We start from the raw sequence: 9,118 nt of genomic DNA, 5'->3' as shown, positions 1-9,118 counted from the left end.
GTCTGGCCTCGACCACAGGAGAGTTTAGCTGCCACAGCAGAGCCCATCACTATCCCAGGAGCCATCCCTGCCTGCCCCTTAACACATCCTCTATTCCCGCAGGAGCAGAAAAGGCTCTGTTTCAGATCCCATAGCAAGGGTACGAAGAGGAAGCTGCTCCTTACATGCAGGCAGAGCTGTGAAAAAAAATTCCAGGCAGCCCCCAGGGTGCTGTTTCGTGCTTCCTAACACTCCTTACCAATGGGCAGATCGTGCAGAGCTCCCGTTCCCCCACCTCTTTCCAGAGACTGGGTTGTGATCCACTGTGAGATCCTCATGGGGTAGGAGGTCTCTTTCTCCAGGCCCTTTGCCCAGAAGGTAGACAGAACACATTTTCTCTTTTTGTTTACAAAAGAGGAGTATGAGGCCCAGAGATATTTAGCAAATTGTCTAAGGTCACACAGCAGGACCTGACCCACAGGCCCATGTGCCCACCACACTACACGGCAGGGTCTGGGCCATGGAGGGCACTCCTCCACCCAGGAGGCCTGGGCCTCCTCCCTGCTAGGGGCTGCTGAGCCACCATCTGCAAACCCCTCCCCTGGGAGGTGATGCTGGAGACGGGTCCAACAATCTGTTCTACATTCAGGTGTGTCATTTCCTGAGCCCTCTGGTGGGGGCTGGGGCTGGGTATGGCCCTGTTGGCACGGCTTCAGCATCTTCATTTTGCACACAGAGACCTGGGGCTCCTGGCGCAGAGCTGCATGCCGAGCCAGGAGTCCTGCCGCTGAGTCAAACCGAACAGTACCCGGGTCCTCATGCCTCCAGAGCCTCTTACCTCCTCTCTCAGACCCCATGGGGTCCCTGTCCTCAAGGCCCTCTCTCTAAGGTACCACTCTAGTCAAGAGTCAGACACCCTGGGTTCTATCCAGTCTTTAACCCTTTCCAGACATGTGACCTTGGGTAAGTTACTTCCCTGAGCCTCAGTTTTCTTGTCTGTAAAATGGAGTGGCCGGGCGTGGTGGTTCACACCTGCAATCCCAGCACTTTGGGAGGCCGAAGCGGGTTGATCACTTGAGCTCAGGAGTTCAAGACCAGCCTGGGCAACATGGTGAAACCCCGTCTCTACTAAAAATACAAACAAACAAACAAACAAAAAAACAGAAAAAAAAGTAAAATGGAGCAATAAAGTCATCCTTGCAGGATTGCTGTGAAGATGAAATTACATAAAAAGTCTAGTGTAAGACACAGTCTTTCTCCACCTATCCTATGTTCCAAGTTGGTACAAGCCAGTTTAGGAGGAGGAAATGCCGCCAGCAGAGCCAAAAGTCCAGGTGTTGAATATTGTCAATATCTGCAAGACCCAAGGCAAGCTTCCCAGCCTCTGTTCTTCCATCTGAAAACATGTCAATGTGATGGAGAGAAAATGAAACAAGGGAGGTAAAAGAAAGTCGTGGGGAGGAAAAAGGTACAAATCCCAGTTCCTGGGTCCCTTTAATCCACATGCTCCACAGCGAGGTCCAGCCGTGGGAGAAGTCCTGTTCCTGGGGATGGGCTGGGGGAGGAGCCCTCTCCCCACTTCCTCCCAGGGCCATTCTGGGGTCTCCATGACGCATCCTCCACAACAAGCAGCTCTTCTTTGTTTCATACAGAGCTGAGTGCCCTGCCTGCTGGCACCTGGCCCAGAGAGGGAGGGTCGGGCTGGAGGGAGGGACGCCAAGGCTAGCTGCTGCCCCCACCCACACCCTGATGCACCCCACTTCCTCCAGCTCTGGCCTTGGGAAATCTCCAAGGACCCGAGCCTGCGGGAGCAGGAAGCAGGAGGGGGCTTCTTGAGGGGAACCCTATGAGGCTGTGCCCAGAGGCCATAGGGACTCTAGACCATGATACCATCATCCCTGCACACCAAACTCACACTTCTTCCTAAACAGACACAAAGTGAAGCGTCCTTAGTTTATCTTCCCCTACCAAAAATAAAATCTACGTATTTTATTATTTCTTGAAAGCATTTGTGCTTTCTTTGCAACATCTTGTTTTATTCTCTCAGTGACCATGTGAGGTAGATGTTGCTGGTTCATTTTACAAACGAGGAAAGTCAGAAAGGTTAAGTGAAATTGTCCAAGGTCACACAGCTCCTAGATAGTAGAACTGAACTGAAGGCCTGCAACTGGGCCTATCAGACTATTAATTGGGGACTGCCACCACTTCTCCAGATGCCTTTGGAGGTAGGTCCTATCTTTTAACTCAGCAAGTCCTCACTGCTTCCTGCCTGCCTGAATGCTACTTCCTAAAAACCACTTTTTTACCTGGGAATAGATATGGCTGTCCTGGCAGCCCCACAAAACACTCCACCTTCCCCTGACACTTTCTGTGATGCCGATAAGTTTCTCACTCTAATCACAATCCTCCAAACCTGGCATCTGCTTTGGTCTTGGGGTTTCTGGATTAGGACTGTCAAAGAGATTATAACAGGGGAGAGAGGGAGAAGCCATCCACACATCCATTAATCCATCCATTTACTCATCTGCTCATTGATCGAACCATTCATTCATCTAGCGATCCTGCTATCTAGTCCTTCAATTATCCATCCATTCATTCATGTTTTCTTTTTTTTTTTTTTTTTTGAGACAGAGTCTCTCTCTGTCGCCCAGGCTGGAGTGCAGTGGCGCAATCTCGGCTCACTGCAAGCTCCACCTCCCGGGTTCATGCCATTCTCCTGCCTCAGCCTCTCCAAGTAGCTGGGACTACAGGCGCCCGCCACCACACCCGGCTAATTTTTTGTATTTTTAGTAGAGATGGGGTTTCACCATGGTCTCGATCTCCTGACCTCGTGATCCGCCCGCCTCGGCCTCCCAAAGTGCTGGGATTACAAGCGTGAGCCACCGCGCCCGGCCATTCATCTTTTCATCCATATTCCCATTGTCTATCCATTCATCCATCCTACCATTCATTCATCTTTCCATCCACCCATCTATTTATCTACTCATCTATTCATTCACCCATTCATCTACTTATCTATCTTCTCATTTATGCATGTGAATTGATTTAGTTTTCACTTCTTCTTTCTTTTTTTCATCATTCTTTCTACTCATCCATTCTTCTATCTATTCATGTATTTCTCTACCTACCCATCCATCCATCCACCCATTCATCCATGCATTCTCTCGTCTACACACCTGCTTGTCTATTCTTTCATCCATCCTAACATTCATTCAACCCTCCATCCATTCATATGTCTATTTCTCTGTCCACTCACCTACCCATCATCCATTCACCCAACTATTCATCATTCATACATAGTTTGTCTATCTACTCCTCTATTCATCCTTCCATTCATCTTCTGATCTGCCCATTCATTCATCCATCAACTTACCTACTTGTCCATATGTACATCAACATATACATATTTTACTCATCCATCCATCCAGGTACTATATCCTCACATCCATTATTTCATTAATTCATTTATGTTAAATGGAACAATCTAATAAGGTTCTTAGCACAGTGCCTGACACAGTAAGCGTTCAGTAATGGTAATTGCAGTTGTTCTTATTCTAAGATTTCATTTGAGAAGCTGATGGTGTGGGAGTAGACAAACAGGCATATTTACAATGCGGTGTGGTGAAAGCTCTTGGAGAGGCATGAACAATGCTGCATGAGCAGCCAGGAGGCATTCCCTCATACCCACCTCAGCTTCTACTCTTCTCTCCACAACTCTCCCAGGCAATCCTGCCCACTATCCGTACTTCATCCTGGGCTTCCATGCTGTGCCTAGTGGCTCCAGATCAGATATTCAATGGCTTATGGGGCATCTCTCCTGGCAAGCCTCAAACTGAACTCATTATTCTCCTTCGCACTTAACCATTCCTTCTCCTGTACTTTCTGGATCCACAAGTGGTGCCAAAGTATGCCCTACTGCCAGTCCCCAAAATCACCCATGCTCAGACATATATTATCTCTCCCCTCCCACACCCAATCAGTCACAAAGCACGTTGCTACTTACCTTTGCAAGATCATTCACACCTGTCACCTCAGCAGCACCTCCTCACCCCATCTCCAACCAGGACCTTCTTACCCTTCACCTAGACTGTGGTATCTTTCTCTGCCTTCCTGCCACTATCTCTACATCCTCCAGTCCCTCCCACACCTGCCTCACTCCACTTCCCTAAACACTGTCCTCATGATGGCACTATCCTCAAAATCCATCAGTGACACCAAGAATATTCCTATATCACCCTGTCACATTTCCTTCTCCTCCATTGGCCTGTGGGCCCCTTGAGGGGGCTCACTTATCTCCATTGCCTGGCAAAGAAGTCTCAGTGAGTGTTTGTTGAGAGGCTACATTATTTTAGTACATTTGAAGGTGAGAAACTCTGCTGAGAATGGAAGAAGATACAACTGGGGCCTTGAGTAGTGTAGAAAAGCCTGTACCAGCTGCTGTGGGGCAATGTTCCTGGAAATTAGCAAAACAAGAAAAGGATTATTCAGAGAGATGGTGGGGATGTTTGGAAGTGGGAGTAATCCAGGTTGGGCTAGGAGAGAAGAGCATCTCAGGAGGTCCACAGGTGGGGAGAAGAAGGGGTTTGGGGACCAGATTTTGAAACTAGGCAGAGAGGAGGAATGGATGAGTGCCTGCAATATCTGACTTGCAATCTTGGAGGAGATGGCTACGTGATGACCAGGCTCAAAGGGTAGCCCAATGTGCTGTCAGGAGGCCAACTAGGAATGCAGGAAGTCACAGCAGGTGAGAGGTCAGCATCTGGGTAGGAAAGCCAAGAGGCTGGAGCCAAGAAGAATCTGGTCAGCCAGATACCAAGTTTCAGAAGCCAGAGTGTGAGCTGACCTGGGCTTGGAAAGGCCATGGGAGGTGAGGCTGGGAAGAAGGCAGGAGCAGGGAGCATAAAGGAAGGCTTCTGTAACAGAGGGGGCTTCGAAAGGAAGTGTAGGGGATGTTTGGAGAACAATGGCCGGGAGTGGTGCTGGGGTGGCTGTGGGGAAAGAGTGGCAGGGTGTGTGGGAGGTAGTGGTGTCTGGCCAAAGCCAACTCCAGTACCCCTCACATTCCTGCGGACACACCCTTTCTGGTCCCTTCAGGCAAGTGCCACCTTTCTTACCTGTCCCAAGTTCGGTGCCCCAGAAGGGAGAGGGATTCAGGGAGAGTTGACTCTTGCCTTTCTCCTTCTCTTTGCCAAGCCAGGACAAAGTAGGGAAGGAGGTCTCTTCAGCCCCCAGTAGTCAGGGTCAGGGCAGCCACCTCTGGGCTGATGTCACCGAAGGCCTCCAGCCAGATCCTGAGTCTGTTTTCATTCCTGCTTTATGAGATGGGAATAATGAATGAGAAACAGAGAGGGGCAGGGAGAGACGGTGGAGGGAGAGAGTCCCTTGCCCGTCTGCCCCACCCCCAAGCTAGAACCTGGGCTGTGCTCCTGACAAGTGCCTTCAGTGCTTGGGTGCCCAGCTTCCCTCCAATCTGTCTCCTCCCCTCTCTGAAAAAAAGAAAGCTGAGGCAGCCCTTAAAATATGTGCAACTGAGGGGCAGGAGGGGTCACTCTGAAGTGGGCAGGAAGGGCCTGAGTGTGTCATCCAAGTGGAGCACTTCTGGATTCCCCTGGACCCCCTTCCTAGGTATCCTGATGTAGGGGAAGAACACAGAACTGGGGACAGGGTAGATGGGATCTGGATTTTGTCTCTGTCAGGGACTGTCTCTGTGATCTTAGGCAAGTCATTGAACCTCTCTGAGCCTTTCCTTGGAGGCATAGAGTGCATCATGTATTCAGAAACCCTTGTGGACAGATGTGCCTTGCAGCAGGGAAGAAGTAGAACAAAGGGCTGAGGAAGTATCAACATAGAGGGTGCCAGAGGAACTCTGTGGAACCAAGAACTGCTGAGGCCAGAAGCCCAAGACTGCTCCTCTGAGCTGTGAGAAGCGGGTGGCCCCCTCCTGGGGATGACTTACGGAAAAGGGAAGGCTTGGGCAGTATCATATGTTCATGACCGTGTTCCTTCCTCATCCTCTGAGTTGGAATGAGGGCCCCTAGCCTGCCCTGCTCTCATCGGCCCTAGGACCTTTGCATACACCACTCCCTTCTCTCTTCTTGCTAACTGCAACAGAGCCACCAAGATTGAATTCAAGAATTGGGTTCAGTGGCTCACACCTGTAATTCCAGCACTTTGGGAGGCCAAGGCAGGCGGATCACTTGAGGTCAGGAGTTCGAGACCAGCTTGGCCAACATGGCGAAACTCTGTCTCTACTAAAAACACAAAAAAATTAGCCAGGGGCGGTGGCAGGCCCCTGTAATCCCAGCCACTTGGGAGGCTGAGGGAGGAGAATCGCTTGAACCCGGGAGGCAGAGGTTGCAGTGAGCTGAGATTGCGCCACTGCACTCCAGCCTGGGTGACAGAGCGAGACTCCATTTCAAAGAGTGAAAAAAAAAAAAAAAGAGTCACCACCTTGGGCAGCCCTTTTTGACAGTATTTTGGCCTAGGTCCCTCCCTTACAGCACTTGGAATGCTTACCCAGGTATAGAACTTACCCTGTGGCGCTTACCACATTGCATTCATTGGTTTATATATCTGGGACCCTCTCAGCTGTGCACACCTCCAGGGAGTGGGGGCTGTAAGCTGGTTTATCCCCACATCCCCAGCTCCTTACACTGGACCTGGTCTATAGAACTCCCCAGTGAAAGTATGTTGAATAAATGAATGAATGAGTAGGGGAGTGAATGAAGATATGCTCAGGGTCAGAGACTAAAAGGTTAAAAGGACCTGGAGAGTCATGGGGGGTCCCAGCTCCCTCTGCTGGGCATCAAATAACTGGTCAGAGAGCCCCCAGCCCTGCCCAAGACTAGCTGAGGTCCCTAAAACTGTGATTTAGTTCCACAACAGTCAACTTGGTTTCTGTTACATTTACCTCGACCTGTAATTAGATACAATTATCTGCATGTATATTTGAATCACATCCCTGTTCACTATTAGATTTGAAGCTCTTTGAAGCATTGATCTTCTATGTTCTTGCTCATCGCAGTATCTCCAGTGCCCAGCACAGTACCTGGCACACAGGAGTTCTCTAGTACACACTTGGAGAATGACTATTGGAGGGAAACAGTTCCATTTCCCCAAGCAGGCCCAGGATCAGTGTGCTGAGAAAAAGCCAGAAGCCTTGAGCCACACTTGCCCTCTCAGCAATGCGCCACATTTCCGTGGCCTTCAAACCACCCAGGCCCCAGCAGCCCTACCCCAGGAACTGATCCAGGGCCCAGGCTAGGCCTGCAGCAAAACATCCAGGAGCCCCGTGGGTGGGACCTCTTTCTCTGCCCCTTTAGCTTCCTCACCCTCTTCCCTTCCAGAGAGACCTGAATGGAGTTGGTGGATTTCTCCTAGTGCCTTGGTTTATTCCGTCCCTGCTATGTGCCAAGCACTGTTCAGCATTTTCCTATTTGCTTCTATATTTTCTTCAAACTTCATACAAATAAAAAATAGCTAACATTTTTGAGCACTTACTACAATCCTGGCACATACTTTACATGTATTTACTGATTTAACAATCTCATGATATAGAAATGATAACTATACCTTTTTATAACTGAGGGCATTGAGGCAGAGAGGTATAGGAAAAAAAGAGCCGGGCTTTGAACCCCGGTCTGCCCATACATAAATAGGCAGCCCTTCCCATGGCACTACGCACATTTTCTGGGTTATAATCCAGGGTCTGGCCACTCAGGCTTATGTCTAAGGACTGCTATCCAGGTCCCTGTCCCTCACCTGCTGTCCTGGGCACCTCTCCCTGTGCTCAGGGGCTGAGCACAGACTAAAGCACCTTTGCTCCCTAGCTGTTCCTACTCTCTGAGCTCAGGCATAGAGAGGGCAAGAAGTGGTTCCTTTGGGGCTATAACTGCCCCCATGGGGCAAGTGGAAAGAGGGAATCAAGGGGGAGCAGCCCCTTCCTAAGCCTCAACAACCCCTCACCCCCACCGACTTCCTTTTAGCCCTAACTTGGGAGATCTAATTTTCTGCCCCCAGGAAGTGTGAAAGCAACCAACACTAGGCCTACTAAAATCTCATTCCCTCTCACTCCTTATCCGTCCCCAGAAGAGCCAGACAACTCCTGAGGCGCCCTCTCTCTTCTGTCTCTTTCTCTGCTTTAATCATAGCCCTCCCTCCTTGCAATCCTGCTGGGGGGTCTGAGGACTCCTCCCAGCCCTTCCCAGTGAGACACAGGTTAGCTAGGTGAAGCGGTTCGGGTAGGAAGTGTGCTGGGGGCGGGAGGAGCCTTTCAGGAAGGGGATGGCTTTTCTTCCCTCTCCGCATCCCTTCCCCTGTCATGGGAAACTCTTAGGGCGTGTGGGCTTCGAAGGTGGGGCCTAGAGGGTCAAGTGACTGAGGACGAATGAGCGTGAGTGAGGGAGTAAGGGCTGTGCTGTGGTGTAGCTTGGGTCAGTGAAGTGTGCCCGTCAGCTGTTTCCGTGGGCAAGTGGCAGGAGAGGGCGCGCATGCAGGCGAGGATACCTGGATACAGGAAGAGCAAGGTATGCGTGGTGGCTGCACAAGGCACAGCCGACAGAGTACCTTACTTCCACGGGACCTCTGGGCTCAAGACGTCCCTGGAGATCCTCGGCCTGGGGCGCACAGTCCAAGAGTTCCCCTGATCGTCTGGCTTCCAGGGCCCCTCCCGCCTTGGCGCTAAACGACCACGATCTTGCCCTCCCTGCGGACCCAGTAGAGGGCGATGTCACACCTATGCGGGTGGAGCCCCCACCCCAGCGTCTCTGCGCCCTCCACCCAGACTCCTGCTATAAAGGTCAGGGCGATGGCATAGGATGGCGAGGGAGGCTTCGCAGGACTAAAGGGCCACGGATCCCTCCCCGTTCCGTAGCTTCGAGAGTAGGAAGTGGACCCTTGAGCAAGAGCACGGCGCGCCCCCTCCACTTGATTTGCGCCTGCAGCCGGGGAATGCTGAGCGGTTGTGCAGGAGGCCACTCGGCACCGCGTCCCCTCCCCCGGCCGCCCGCCACACCTCGCCCCGTTGACAGCTCCGGCGCCTAGTCCAAGGGCCACCTCGGGCCCCAGCATCGCCCGCCCCCGCCCCCGCAGAGCCCCTTCACCCCTACTAGGGGAGGAAGGAGGCCTCGGCCGAGAGGCT

This window comes from Nomascus leucogenys, chromosome 11 (assembly GCF_006542625.1).
Source record: "Nomascus leucogenys isolate Asia chromosome 11, Asia_NLE_v1, whole genome shotgun sequence".
NCBI lineage: Eukaryota > Metazoa > Chordata > Mammalia > Primates > Hylobatidae > Nomascus > Nomascus leucogenys.
This window is presented reverse-complemented; position numbering follows the sequence as displayed.